The sequence below is a fragment of the Macaca mulatta genome, chromosome 8 (genome assembly GCF_049350105.2).
Source record: "Macaca mulatta isolate MMU2019108-1 chromosome 8, T2T-MMU8v2.0, whole genome shotgun sequence".
NCBI classification, from domain to species: Eukaryota; Metazoa; Chordata; class Mammalia; order Primates; family Cercopithecidae; genus Macaca; species Macaca mulatta.
In genome coordinates, this window is record NC_133413.1 from 106,199,305 (window position 1) to 106,215,383 (window position 16,079).

The following is a 16,079-nucleotide window of genomic DNA, read 5'->3' on the forward strand; positions in this document are numbered from 1 at the left end:
ACCATGCAGTGACCATTCTTTTTTTTTTTTTTTTTTTTCTTTTTTTTGAGGATGCAGTGCAATGGTGTGATCTTGCCTCATTGCAACCTCCACCTCCTGGGTTCAAGTGATTCTTCTACCTCAGCCTCCCGAGTAACTGGGATTACAGGCACGCATCACTACACGCAGCTAATTTTTGTATTTTTAGTAGACACGGGGTTTCGCCATGTTGGCCAGGCTGGTCTCAAATTCCTGACCTCAGGTGATCCACCTGCCTCAGTCTCCCATAGTGCTGGGATTACAGGCGTGAGCCACCATGCCCAGCCTTTCCCCATTCTTAATGGTGGTGAACAATCTGTTCCTTTTTCCTCTGGGGAAAACTATTTCTGCATTTTAGCCCATAGTGGCTGAAAAAATGGCATGCATGTAACGGTTTTGGTGCTAGATGATATCTTATCGAGTTAAAATGCAAATTCTGTAGCAGGTTGAGGTATCTTCCAGGAAATAGTTATGACTTAGGGACTCAAACCCAGTAGAGTTTGGGGAAAGTCCTTTGACCTTGTAAAGATCATCTTCATAATGCAACCTAGAAAGACTGGCTAATAACTCTATGAATACCAGCTGGGAAGATGGCACTGTTAGTGGCATATCATGACTTCAGGGGCTTTAAAGAAGACAGAAGAGAAATTACAAAGATATTATGCCAGGGACACTTCCTCATGGGGACTAACTCTGCTTTATTATTCCTGGATAACTATGATCCATTTAGCCCTCCCGTTCCCAAGATCAAATGCCCTGGACCAAACTTCATAATTCTATGGCTGAGAGGCTCATTATTAATGAGTGAAGATAAAATAACCCACAGAGAATTGATTCCATTCTGAATTAATTTCCTGAACTATTCTGGGCAACTGGTAAGTGGTCTTCTAGAGCCACACAAGCAGAATGCATTTATGATCATCTGCGTTGGTGGGCGTAACGTTGATTGTGCTAGTTTTTAATGAGATCTGGAATGTGCAGCTATCATAGCAACTCTACTGGAATTGTCTGTCTACATCTTCATCTTCCTTACTGAACTGTGAGTCACTCAAAGGCCAAACTGGAGTCTTATCAATCTTGGGATTCCTCTGTGTAGCAGACTGTCCTCCTTATAGTAAGCACTTCATACATATTTGTTGAGTGGGTGAGTAAATACTCAACACATAATTCCCCCATCATCCTTGTCCTCATATCTGATCTGTCACCACATTTTCTTGAGGGGAAAATAGCTCTTTAATCTGCCCAGTTTTTGTCATCTCCACTGTCACAAGTGTCACCAGTCACTAGTCCAAGCCACCAACATTCCTTCCCTAGACTACTGCAACTACTTTGGAAAAGCTTCTCTGCTTTCCCTACTGCAGAGTACAACTTTTTTTTTTTTTTTTTTGTAAAAACCAAAGAGGGTTTTCAAATATTTTAAAATACCTCTACTGGCTTTAAAATCCAGAACTCAACCGCCTACTTCTCTAGACATGTCTCATTCCTCTCTTCCCAACTTCTCTCTGCTGAGTCGTGTTGGGGTCTTTCTGTTTCTACAGCTCACCAAGACCTACTCTTGTCTCCAGTTTTTGCACAGATTGTTCTCTCTATGATGTCCTTCCCTACCACTTTGTCCCAACCATCTCTTGCTCATTCTGCAGGTGTCAGCCTAAATGTCATTCCCCCAGAGAAGGCACTCTTGTCATCCCAATTTAAGGTAGGCTTGCCTGTTATTCTCTCCCCTGGCACCTGCCATTTTCCTTCATGATGCCTCTTAAAATTTGTAATTATGTAGTTGGTTAATGTATTTAATAAGCATCTCTCTTACTAAACTGTAGGCTTTTCATTGAGAATAAGGACTGTATCCATTTAGCTCACTACATCGGACATCTTGTTCACTACCTCATATCCACTCAGCCTCAGCTTGTGGCCCTGGCAAGGACTTCCAGGAAGCTTCATACTGCTCTGCATTGAAAGAGAACACCTGAAGCTTGCACCACGTACCTCTGCTTCCTCCCCAGCAGCTTCCCTGACTTCCCTGGGTGGGGTGCCTGCAGGTGCCTGCTTGACATTCATACATGTGCAATCCAGAATTGTGCAAATGTTAATGCTGTGTGGGGTAACTTCCAATAAAAGCAGGCCAGGAGCCAATGAATAAATGCTTCTTCCTCCAATCCCTTTTATGCACCTTTTGAAAGGTACCAGCAGGACTGAGCACCAGCCACCCAGACTGGTGGCCACCTCTGTAATGTATCCTTGTATTGGCTTCTCCCTTCCTGTTTCACTCTCCCTGGCCCCTCACTTCTTCTCTCCAAGTTTACTTCCCAAATAAACCATCTGCATGCAAGCCTTAACCTCAGGCTCAGTTTTAGGGGAAACTCAGGCTAAGATGACCACTGCACACCAATTGCCTCGCACAGTACCTGGCATACAGTAGTGACTCAATAACATTTTTAAGTCAATGAGTCAGTCAAGTATAAATGAATGAAAATTACTGCAAAGTCAAGGGATAAGAACAGAAGTAGGATATTTAAAAAGCATTTCCCCATTTGGTACAATAAAATTCATCATTGCTTAAACTTACCAACTCAGCAAGGGCCCTCAGCATGCCATGTCAGAGAACTCAGAAATGTGCTTTATTTTTAGGCAGATGACTTTTTGCCAAGACCTGTCCACTTAACCCTCCCCCCATCAGCTTTAGATAGCTTGGGATAGTGAAACAAGAATGAGGTTTAGAATTAGGCCTAAATGGAGCTAAATACCCACATTGCCACCACTTTTGACCTGTATGACCTTAACAAGTTCTTCAAGTTCTAGTTCATCTGTCTGTCAAATGGGAACATAAACATTTGTTTTACAGAGTTGCTATAAATATTTAGCATTAGGTCCTTAAAAATATTGGTTTTCTTTTCCCAAAATATCTACCTTCCTTTCCTCCCCTCTTCAGTGAAACACACACATTGCATTCAAGAATTTGTTTCTACAGTGAGACCACATGGGCATAGGGAGGGGAACAACACACAGAGGCCTGTAAATGGGGAGTGGTTGTGGGGAGAGAGCATCAGGAAAAATAACTAATTCATGCCTGGCTTAATACCTAGGTGATGGGTTGATAGGTGCAGGAAACCACTATGGCTGGCACACATTTACCTATGTAACAAGGTTGTACATCCTGCACATGTGCCCCGGAACTTAAAATAAAAAAAAATAAAGAACTTGTGTCTAAATGTGTGGCCCATGACTCTGAGCTGAACTCTTGGTGTGGGAATCATCTAATTTTTTTTTTTTTTTTTGTAGTCTCTGCACCTACGATGCACCAACTGGCAGTTCCATCATTTGAAAGAAAATCTTCAAGGTAAAGATGTTTACAGTGACACAAAAACCTTTCAAAAGTATCATGGTCCTAAAGGGCTTTCTCCAAGGGACAGCATGGTGTGTTCCAGGCCCTGATGAGAGGCAAATGTGTGGGCACGGGTGTCTCGTGAGCCTGATGCTCTCCATCCCTCTCTGACCATTTACGCCTTTTGTCTGTCTGTGCTTTCAAAGGTCAAACCCTTGTGAGAAATACTTGCTCTATTAATCATCTTGGAAGACTGCTCCAGACACATTTTCAGAAGGGATGCAGTAAGTTTTGTCTGCACAGTGCACCCTGGGAAAAGAGTTTCCCTTCCGAAAAGCAATCTTGCTTTCAGCCAAGTCTTTTCTTTTCCTTTTTTTTTGTAAAGCAATGAAGTTATTGCATGTTCCGAAGGCATCGTGAGGTAGGTACAGCCACCCCTTTGACATGGCATGTCTGTATGCCCAGGATGCATATACCTAATTAGTGAGTTCCACATGACTGCTGGTGTTGGCAATCATCTGTATCCAGCTGGTGCTCAGACTTTTGGGGATCAGTGGAAATTTTAACCATTATTTGACACAGACTTATTTGGTCAGAGAGACACAGTCATATCACAGAGAGCTAAACGTCCAGAGCTAATGAAAGATGATCCAGCAATTAGGTTGACTCACAACATGGGTAATAATTTTTATACTTACATTTTGACCACATAAATAAAAGAGTGGGACTGATTTTCCCACTGCATTGCATATGAGGGAAGGAGAATGTTATTCTATCTTCTCTCTTCATCTGAACATTAGAACTTTTTAAACCTTCAGACACGGCAGCGGCACTTCCACCCATCATTTGAATGAAAGCCAGTCCCACCTGTCTGTCTTTCCATTCAGCAGGGAGTCATTTCATGTGTGAAGCAAGCAAAAAAGATAGACGTGTCAGGGCTTTCTCTGTCTCCTGTAGAATTTTTATCTTTTGGCCTTTTCCACTTCCTAGTCTGCATATGACCTAATATCCTATTCCTCATGGCCAACTCTTGATAACAATGAGAAAACAAGTCCTGAAAAATGTGTTATTTATTCATTAAGCATTTCTATCTTATAACACTTTTTTTGTTTTTGTTTTGTTTTGGCAAAATCATGACAATATCTGCTATATTTCAGATAATTATTTTAACAAATCTGTAACCTGAATGAAAGCAGGATTCATTCTATAATTCTCAGTACAGATGAGAAATAAATGATAAACTATGTCCCACTGGAAGAGACCCCTCCAAAACCTCATGCCAAAGGAGGTAGACCACCATATTCAGTGAAAATATTTAACATCTTGGACTGTTTCCCAGTGGGATGCAGACCAGACAAGAAGAACAATTCAGGCTGCTTAGGAGACTGTCTGGGGATCTCTGTGAATGGCATCTGCACTGGATAGATATTTCTTCCCCTCAGATTCCTGCTCCTGTGTATGTGCACTACTTACGGCTGAGTCATACTTTTCAAGAATGAATGTGGGTGTCACAATCAGTGATCTGTGATCTATTCCTGCTCCTGTGTATGTGCACGACGTACAACTGAGTCATATTTTTCAAGAATGAATGTGGGTGTCATCGTCATTGATCTGTGGTCTATCATTTCATAAATAGATTGTTCCAAAAGTACTCTAGGCACAGCTGAGCACAGATAGTCTTTTGGACGGCTTTAATCTAAGCCCATTTCAATATGCTTCTTTTTATTGTCCACACTTCTTTCTACTACCACTAACTTAAATAATTCCTATAATCAGCTAGAAGAGGTTTCAATGAAAAATCGTCTTTGAACACAAGAAATAAGGACTGGGAAGTGGTAAACAACTTGCAACTGAGGTATTCTGAAGATAGTCCTAGCATAATGTCCCCCAGGCGTAGCCATATATGGTAATTTGGTAAATCAACAATGAAGTCTCATGCAACAGTGAGAATCTTAAGTATCAAGCACTAACTGAGGTTCTGGGCAAGAGAAACACAAAAGAGAATACTACTTTACTCCAACCCCAAGGAGATCTCAGGGACACAAATGTCAGCATCTACCTCAATACAATGACATCTGAGTGACTATCTCAAGTGAGAACTGAAGAAGATATCACAGGAAAGCTGATCTTGAAGAAAGGAGAGGAGTTGGCCTATTAGAAAAGAGAAACTGGTCATGGGTGCCTGTAATCCCAGCTACTCGGGAGGCTGAGGCAGGAGAAGAGATTGAACCCAGGAGGCTGAGGTTGCAGTGAGCCAAGATCGCACCATTGCTCTCCAACCTGGGTGACGAGAGCAAAACTCCATCATGAAGGAGAAGAAGAGAGAGGGAGGGAGGGAGGGAGGGAGGGAGGGAGGAAGGAAGGAAGGAAGGAAGGAAGGAAGGAAGGAAGGAAGGAAGGAAGGAAAGGAAGGAAGGAAAGAAAGAAGGAAAGAAAGGAGGGAGGAGAAAAAAGAAAAGAGAAGAAAAGAAAAGAAGGGGGCATACTCATTGAGAGAACAATGGCTCTGTTGGTCAAAGGCATGCCAGTGTGAAAATCATGACACGTTCAGAAGATCATATAGCTGGGTATGTCTGGAGAGGGTCATGGATGGGCCATGGCACAAAATGAATTTCTTTGTCAAGATACTATAAAAACCTACACAGACAAATCAGGGGAGATATGTTGTAGGGAATAATAATATTTCATCGAACTCAAGGCTAGGAGATACAGGTAGGCTGAGGAACAGGAACAGTATTGGAAACTGAAGCTGGAGTCACCCTCTCTACCTTTGTCTTTGTCTTCCTCTTTCTGGGCCATGAGGTCACTTATGGCTGCAGTTCAGTTCATTGGTCAACAGTTCTGAATTGTTCAGTCATTCATCATTCAGCAAGAATGCATGTGCGCATCCTCTGTGCTCGGTGTGCTCTTTATTAACTACATTGTGGTGGAAAATGGATCAAGGCTGGCTTCATGGGCACAGACTTGCACAGTGAAATGGTCCCACATTTGGTTTAATGCACCGCTACCACTGTCTTGCAATTCTGAATAATTTCATAGAACTCGTGTTTTGTAAGAAAGTCTAATGGGATGAGGGAGCATGCACATGAGCAGAGGAAATGTCTACAGTGCCTTCCCATTCACATATAGCATTTGTGATGACACCCCATGAGCACAGAATTTGGTGGCCCACAATATTCAAGCATTCAGTGAGACTAAAAGCAAGTATAAGGCAATTGTATTAGGGCTACCACTGAGAAAGGTGGGGAGGAGGCAGGTGCTGACATCCTAGAGGCCATGCTTTTTGTTTGAAAGAGAACAAGAATCAAGGAACCCTATTGCATTCTTTCTTATTCATGTTGTTGCCCTGTATCAGCCAACTACTTTAATGCTGAAATGCTAGAAAGAGAGGAAATGTTAAGACAACAGTTTCTTTTCCTTTCAAGTTTTTCTTACCCATCAGTAAGCTGAAGGTAAAGAGTGTTGGTAGAATGTATCAAGCTGTGAATTAAAAACTGTTGAGTTTCATGTAGCATTTCCACTGTTCTAGTAAGAGTGAAATATTTATGCATTTTTGAGCTACAAATATTAATTGTGTAATTTTGGTAATTGTTTTGTTTTATTTTGTTTTTTTCTCTCAACTTTTTTGAGATTCAGGGAGTGCACGTGCAGGTTTGTTACATGGATAAATTGAATGTCACTGAGCCTTGGTGTACGAATGATCCCATCACCCAGGCAGACAGCATAGTACCTGATAGATATGTTTAGCTCCCACTTAAAAGAGAGAACATGCAGTATTGGTTTTCTGTTTCTGCAGTAGTTCACTTAGGATAATGGCCTCCAGATGCATCCATGTTGCTGTAAAGGACATAATTTCATGCCTTTCTTATGGCTGCGTAGCATTCCATGGTGTACATGAACCACATTTTCTTTATCCAGTCCACCACTGATGGGCATCTAGGTTGATTTCATGTCTTTGCTATTGTGAATATTGTTGCAATGAGCATATGAGTGCATGTGTCATTTTGGTAGAACAATCTATTTTCCTTTGGGTATATACCCAGTAGTTGGATTGCTGGGTCAAATGTTAGTTTTTAAATGATTTGAGGAATCTCCACACTGCTTTCCACAGTGGCTGAAGTAATTTAGATTCCCACCAGCAGTGTGTAAGTGTTCCCTCTTCTCCAGGACCCAATTTTAAAAATGGGCAAAGGGCATAAACAGAAACTTCGCAAAAGAAGAAATACATGTGGCCAACAAATATATGAAAAAAATGCTCATCATCACTAATCGTTAGAGAAATACAAATCAAAACCACAGTGAGATACCATCTCACACCAGTCAGAATGGCTATTATTAAAAAGTCAAAAAGCAACAGAGGTTGCAGAGAAATTTTAAGGATTTTTGTGTAAGAGTTAAATGCTGTTATATTTGCATTTAAAACTGACATTACACACTGTAAAGATAAACAGTAAACCATGCTAATAATTTTATATTTCCATTTTTTAACTTAGAATGTCATTAAATGGCAAATAAAGAAACACAATGGCAAGTTGAGAGAGAGACCATTCAAGAAAGGAAAATATCACACTTTAGTGCCTTTAGCAGCACTTTTTCTCCTTCTTTTTTTGAACAAGGCACCCTCTATTTTTGTTTTGTACTGGGTCCCACAAATTGTGTAGCCAGCCCTGACCTGGAGATGAGTGGGTGAACAAAGCAGACAGAGTCCCTGTCACCATGGAGCTTACTTTCCATTGGGGAGAACAATAAAAATAAATAAACAAGAAATCTCATTGTCTCAGAACTGTTTTGAGGAAATAACAGAGTAACATGATTAAGCAAATCAAGGGAGGGAGAGCTACTTGAGTTTGGGTGGCAGAGAAAGTCGCTCCAAGGAAGTGATCTTTGAGCTGAGACCTGAAGTAGGGACTGTCCATCAACTTTGCTGAAGCGAATTCTCCCCCTCCATTCTGATACCCTCTATTCCACACTCCGCAGCCAATCCAACTGAGCCTGTTTCCCTCGAACAGTTTTAAAGATGGCAACCAGGTCTTCCCCAGGCTTCCACATTTCTATCCACTCCACCTCGGCCCCTGGGTGACCATCCTCTGGGCTCCCTTGTCAAAAGAAGTTCCAGAGACTTTTCTTGTCAAAGCTATCAGTAGCCCAGAACAGGTTGAAGAGAATAACATGAAGTGCCCCTGTTTCTTCCTGAAAGCTTTGAAGAGCCCAGAAACGTAGTCTCTGGAGGAAGAATTCCCTTTTTTCCCAGTAACTCCTGGGAAAAGCCACCTGACAAAACCTCCTGCCTTTGTGAGTCATGGCAAAGAAAGTCACATCAAAAGGAAGGGTGATTTGAATGAGCCCAGATGTTTCACTTAAAACCACAACCAGGCATAGCATTTGAGCAATTTTTATTTGCAGTCATTTCTTTTCATGTCATGCAAATGATCAAAAGTGGTCTAGGGAGACAGCATGTCTTAAAAGATGACAATTGCAAATGGCAGCAAATAGCAAATGCAATAATAACTTGTCATGTTTAACACAAAGTTACAGCCAAGGCAAGCTGTTTAGCAGTAAGCAGATGTGGACTAAGTAAAAGATAGTTTGCAGATAGCTAAATGCAGGCAGGTCACAAAGCATTTTGATAAAGGATTATAAAAATATTACCCATGGTAGAACATATATAGTAAATATAATATTTCAAGAAGAATTTAGAAATGTACACGATTTACTACTGGAGAGTTGAAAAACGCACAGTTGATGTCTCAATCATAGGAGTTAAGAGTTTGCCAAGTGAAGCAGAATATGATTATGTAGAGGATTTTAAACTAGGATTTACTATTTTTTTTTTCCAAAAAGAATGCTGCACTTGGCAGCTCTCTCAATTCCAGTGCACAGAAGTTAGTAAACTGATGAAATAGCAGGGGATTCTTCTAGAGAGGCTAATTGCTACATCGATTTCTGCCAACACCATTTGAAAATAAACCCCTCTGTCCTTTTTGTACTGTTTCTAGAAAAAAGACTGGAGTTGACAATTAAAAGCTCAACAAGTAAGATGTAAATTTAGGCATTTTGGCATAGTATGTTTTCACCAAATATTTGTTGAATTAATGAAAAGATAGAGACAGCCTAGAAGTTTAGGTTGTAGGACAGTCTTCTGGACTGTACTGTATATAGGGAGCTATAGATGCTTTTCAAGAGCATAAGCATCAATTCTTACACAATCCTGTACATATACATGTGAAATTACCTGGCATACCTGAGCTGGGAAGTCCTAACTCATGCCAATGAGGAATTTGAGAAGTTTGGTCAAAACATGGAGAAGATGAGTTCACTTGCCAATGGGACACCTTTGGTATGAAAGAGGACAAGGTGGTTTTGACAGGTGACTGCAGTCAGCAGCACAGGTTGCATGGAGGCTCTCATTGCCTCTTCCTGCAAAAGTTGGGACTGTGACCTCTCTGGGGAGGTCCACGTATGATACAATGCAGAAAATGATTCCAACGAAGTGACTGTTCTTCAAGCCAGCCCCCACAGCCATCATCAGTTTATTAGATATTTTGAAGCACTTAAATCAGTGTAGGCAGATGCTGTTTATTTTTAAGCCCTCAGATGGGGAAACCTCATGAGATTCACTGAGCTGCCTCCTCAGATCAAGAACTTTGGGGATGAAGGATTGAGAAACCCACATTGTTGGAGTGCTTTTTGTTCACATGACGATGCTTTCTTATGGTTGTGACACTGAATTCAAAATTTCAAGAGAAAAGCAAAGTGCAGAACATCACCGATAATTTCAGAAGTGCAGCTGTCTGTGTTCAAACTGGATAGATACCTTTTGAAGAAGGCAACCATCATGTAATAAAAATTTTCAAGGATTATAGAAGTATTGATGAAAACAGAATTTTCGTCAATTCCAGAAGCAAATTATAGTCTCTGTTGGATTGGAATCACAAGTTCAAAAATGAACAAGGATTTACTTTGAAAAAGTAGCACTATTTAAGAGCCTCCTGTAGACCTAAAAGCAATGCAACTTCCACCAACAGCTTTGTTGATAAGTCCATGAATCCAGTAACTGATATTCCTACTATGTGTCAAATTCTGGAAAATGTTTAGATTCCCCTGGGTCTGTTAAAATGGATTGTGATTTTTATGCTTCTGAAAATCCAAGCAGTGAGTCACCATTGATGCTACAAACCTGGAGTCTGAATCAGGATGTGGGTCCTAATTAAATATTAGAAATTATTCATTATGTTAAGCACCAACATTCTCATCAACATGCTCAAAAGGAATCAAATATATAATTTGGCACATATGCTATATGCATGCAATAATAAAATTGTTTATAATAGTTATTTGAGGGCTGGGCACAGTTGCTCACTCCTGAAATCCCAGCACTTTGGGAGGCCGAGGAGGGCATATTGCTTGAGCTCAGGAGTTCAGGACCAGCCTGGGTAACATTGTGAAACTCGTGGCTACTTGGAAGGCTGAGGTGGGAGGATTCCTTGAGCCCAGGAGGTCGAGGCTGCAGTGAGCCATGATGGTGCCACTGCACTCCAGCCTGGGACACAGAACAAGACCCTATCTCAAAAACAAAACAAAACAAGTTTGTTATTGGGAGGGACTTTTAAAAATTATTATTGTTGTTACTGTTTTAAGTCTTTCATAATTTTGAATCATTAGTGAGTTTTTCCATTATTCTTACCTTTACCTCTTAGGATTTCTAATTATGTGGCTTACTACCAAAAATAAGTAAATAAACAAATAATGCATCTGGGTTTTCCAGATGTAGGGCCTAATATTTGCTGAAAGTGAACTCTGCCTTGGAATTTAGTCCTCACTCCCTGAAGTCACTTTGTACTCCCTCTGGGCAGGCAGTAAGATCCATCTGTTTGTCTTCAGCCTTGTCCTCACTGGCAGACCCACTCACACACTGGTAAAGAGATGCCTGTCACCTTTTATTTCATGGAGTCCCATGGGCTTTCTGACTCAGACATTTATGGTCTATTCTCTTCCACGCTCTCTGGGTCCAGGATACTGGGGAATGACATAAATGGTTAGTCATCAGCTGTTCTGAGAGGACTTCCAAGAATAACTGCTACAAAACTTTTAGCAAAACTGAGTTTTAAAGATCTAGAGTGTTGTCCATCAACTGGTCTAGAATGGAGACCATAAACTGATGGCCAAATCATCCCACAGGCATGTTGTGTTTGGCCACACTAAAGTTGGCTTGCAGAGTGTTTAAAACATACTTAATTAGTTCCCAACGTTGAAAAATCGGGATATTTCATGTAAAAAATCCAGATTTCTGGCATTGGTCACATGGAGTCTGCATTCCCACCTGGCAATCATCTACTTGCAGCTAGAGAGCAGTTGCCCCATCTAGATGGGGCAAGCCAACTCTAGTTCTTATCCCTAGCATTCTCCACCAGGCCTGCTTCACTTGTCTCCATAAAATGCCTGGCTTTGGTAGACCTTTGAAGTTGGGATCTTTACTATAGAACTACACTGTGCTAAGAAGTGTAGGGAAAAACAGGAAAAGGATAAAGCATTTGTAAGTCTTCCTGGGTTATCCTCTGGTTAGAGAAAACAATGATATAATAATAAACAATAATAGTAATAAAGCTAATTTATGGGTCAATTAAGGTCTTCACTGTGAGGTATCAAGCACAGAAGTGGTCCTGACCTACTGTGTTAGTCTGTTTGTGTGGCTATAAAGGAATACCTGAAACTGAGTAATTTAAAAACAAAAGAGGTTTAATTGGCTCATGGTTCTTCAGACTGTACCGGAAGCATAGTGCCAGCATCTGCTTCTGGTGAGGGCCTCAGGAAACTTACAATCACAGTGGAAAGTGAAGGGGTAGCCAACGCACCACATGGCAAGAGCAGGAGCAAGAGAGAGTGGGGGAGGTGCCACATACTTTTAAACAAACACATCTTGCATCACCTCAGAACAAGAACTCACTCATCACCAAGGGCATAGCATTAAGACATGCATGATTGATCTGCCCCCATGATCAAAATCCCTACCAAATCTCACCTTCAACACTGGGGATTATGTTTCAACATGAGATTCAGAGAGAACAAATATCCAAATGATATCACTTACAATACCACCAGTACCTGGCTCCTCCATAGAAGTGACGGCCAGGAACAGCCAGCTTGCAGGTCCATTCATGAGACCAGTTGAAGAGTTCAATAAAGAATTTGTCTAGTTAGGCCATGTGGGTTCCTCTACCATGGAGTTCAGAGATTTATCATGGATTTATCCACTAATTTTTTCTTTTAACAAATGTCGAGGAACTGCTGTGGAGGCCTTGGGTTCACCATTCAGGTACCTCTTCAAGTTAATCTACATGGGGAGCCTTGTGACTACAGCCCCAGAAGCTGCCCCTTTGGATCCACTATGCACCCAGCCTTCTCAGGCTAACTCTCAGCTACTATCTGAGCATGGTAGGGGCCCTGGAATCAGGCCATTCCTGTCCAACATGAAGCTTTTCTAATGCGCAACCTTTGAGTGGGCTGTCCTTTTCAGCCTGACCAAGATTTTCTTAGAACTATACTGTGGTCTGAGGTTCTTCTTAATTAAACCTCCTTCCTTTTCTGTCTTCTTTCACAGATTTAAGACCTGTGACACAGTCTGAAGCTCTCCTGGCATACTCTGAAGCTCTCCTGGCACCATCCCCTTTATCCTTCACAGGTGTTTCTCCTAGTAAGTTTCTTGTATGTCTCATCCCATCTGGGCATCTGCTTCTCAGAAGACTCAAACTGACACATCTGCCCACTATGTGTCAGGCACTGTGCTAGGTGCTGGAGACCTAAAAATGGATAAAACAGACAAGAGCCCTCCATTCATGGTGCTTGCATTATAGTGGTGGTAAATATTCCATAAACAAGAGAATAAATAGATAAGATAAATTTTAAAACTAGAGAATGACTTGTTATAAATGATTGGTAATCAGGGAAGGTCTTCTGAGGGGATGGCACTTAAGCTGACACCGAATGAGAAGAAGGAACTGGTCAACTGAAGACCTAGATGAGAGTATTGTAGGCAGAGGGAAGAGCAAGGACCAAGGGTTGAGAAAGAAACTAGTTTGACATATTTGAGGCGGGAAAGCCAATTTGACTGAAGAATAATAAAAAAGGGAATGAATGGAATAAGCAAGGACATTAAACAACTAGAAAGGAGGCTGATCATCACAGTAAGTCATTTAGAGTAGGTTAGGGAGAAGATCATTCTCTATCAGGGCAGAACTGAAAAGGCTATGTCCGCTGCTAAATGCTGCTGTGAAAAGACAAGGGCTTTCATCACACTACAGATGCAATCTTTTGGATCCACTTATATTGAACAGACTTTGTGGACCCTCTTAAGAAAGTAGGCACCACAAAAATATTACATCTATACAAAATGCAGGGCTCCAAGCCATAGATGTATATATCACATTGTGTGCGCGCGCGCGTGTGTGTGTGTGTGTGTGTGTGTGTGTGTGTAAAGCCAGCCCCAGTTTGTGAGCTGAACATGACTCCTACATGCTTTCAGAGAGAAGAGAGAAGAGAGAGGACCATGTACTGGAATAAGCCCTAGAGAACTTCTTGGAAGAATGGGAAGTTAGCTGATCAAAATTATGTTGCTTTCTAGAAAAGAAGTAAAAAGCCAGACAGTTTCTTTTGCTAAAACGGTCTGGGTAGATTTCCATTCTAAGAAAATTACAAGAATGTATAGTTTTAAATAGCTATAAGGAGAATACTGAATGTTCCCAACACAAAGAAGTGATAAATGTTTGAAATGATGGATATGTTCACTGTCCTTATCTGATCGCTATGCATAATATGCATTGAAACATCATTATGTACCCCATGAATATGTGCAATTATTATAATTCAATTTAAAAAATAAAATTAAAGAAACAAGGGTGCAACAGCGTCCATTGTAAATGTGCTACTTCTCCACCTGACTCATTTATGAAGGTAGGGAAGCTCCTGAACAGATAGTGAAGTGCAATGAAATTTGGAGAAGAACTCTGGTACCTAGGTCTAGAGAGCAGATGTGCAACTTCTTTGGAGAATGTGTTTCATATAAAGCTTCAAGAGCTGTTCCTGGTAGCATTTGGCTGTTGCCCTTGGTGTGGATGTTCATGGAGTAATGTTTCTTGATCAGAGAACCTTGCAGGTTATTGTTCACTTCTACTCCTGCCTCTACCCAATGTATAATTTGAGTCCTAAGAGGTTTGGCCTTTTTACCTTGCCTTCCACCCCAACAGGGACAGCAGAGTGAGAAACAGATCTATAATGGTTCCACAGATCTTTCCTTTGGAGAGTTGCTGGGAAGCTGCACATACTAGGAAAGTTTCCTGAAATAGAATTGCATTATCTGAGGCCTGGAAAATGTGTTGGAAAAGCTCACTTAGCTATGGGAACCCGATGAAAGACCTGTCTGGTTTCTGAGCATTGTCTGGGGAGCTCAAATTCTCTAAATGGGCCCCCAAGGTGTCCATCATTTAGCTCTTGCCAAGGCTGGGTCAACATGCTGGCAAAGAACTGTCTGAACATTGAAAAATCCTCCAACCTATTATCTCATGAGAGAAAGCTAGTTATTTGAAATAGAAGTTGGATTTTAAAATTTGTATCAGCATGTTTTTAAATTAATGTTTTGTTAATATAAACATACAGAAAATTACATGCATTATAAGTGAACAGATCAATGAATTTTCAAAAAGTGAATATAACCTTATAGCCACATCAGATCAAGAACTAGACATTACCAACACCCTAGGAGTCTTTCTACTATTTCCTTCCTGCAGAGGGTAACTACTATTCTGGATTGTAATTCAGATAAGTTAACTTTGCCTGTTTTATATTTTATGCAAATAAAGTCATACCGTATGCAGTACTGATCTCAAGGAAGAAGTTTTTAGCATTTTAATATTAAATACAATAACGTAATTTTTTGGTGGATTTTTAAAGTCAAATTTAGAAAGTTCCCTTCTATTTCTAGTTTGTTATAGGTTTTCATCATGAATATATGTTGAATTTTGTCAGATGCTTTATTTTATTGAGATAATCTGCTGTTTTTTTCTGTTAATATAGTGAATCACATTGATCCATTTTTCTAATGTTGAATCAACCTTTCATACCTGGAATAAAATATATTGGTCATAGTGTATTTTCCTTTTTATATAACACTTGTTTCTGCTTTCCAAAATTTTGTTAAAAAATATGCATTTATGTTTATAGGAGAGTTGATCTGTCATTTTAATAGTAAATTTTATTATTTAAATAGATCTTGTACCAATCAAAGTTTCTTTTGTCAGTTGGGATAAGTAATACTTTTATCTAAATTACCAAGTATGTCCATGTGAAGTTTTTAGTAACACTTTCGTATTTTAATTTGATCTATAGGATCTGTAGTAATGTTCCCCTTTAAAATCCTGATATTGATAATTTACTTTTAGTTCCCAATCAATTTTGTTAGGGATTTATCAATTTTATAAATTTTCTCAAGGACCTAACTTTTTGGCTTTCATGATTTTTTCTATTGTATGTTTGTGAGTTTTTTAAATCTTATTGACATGTGCTCTTACCTTTATTATTTATTTCACTTAATATCCTTAAGTTTGATTTAATGGGCTTTTTACTCATTTCTTGAGATGGAAGTTTAAATCACTGATTTCCTGAATTTGCTAATTTATCTTCATTTAGAGTTATAAATTACGCATTAAGTAGCATATTAGCTGCATGCTACAAGGTTTAATATGTCATATCT

At 40.1% G+C, this 16,079-nt stretch overlaps 1 long non-coding RNA gene across 1 annotated transcript in view; it reads left to right on the forward strand.

The window, feature by feature from the left end:
• Positions 1-14,215, forward strand: part of LOC106999837 (uncharacterized) — a 550,889-nt gene extending 536,674 nt beyond the window's left edge. Inside the window, exons 5-7 of the long non-coding RNA XR_013396931.1 lie at positions 3,295-3,352; positions 12,936-13,028; positions 13,857-14,215. This is a non-coding gene — a long non-coding RNA (uncharacterized LOC106999837). The remainder of the gene's footprint in view (positions 1-3,294; positions 3,353-12,935; positions 13,029-13,856) is intronic.
• Positions 14,216-16,079: the final 1,864 nt, after the last annotated feature.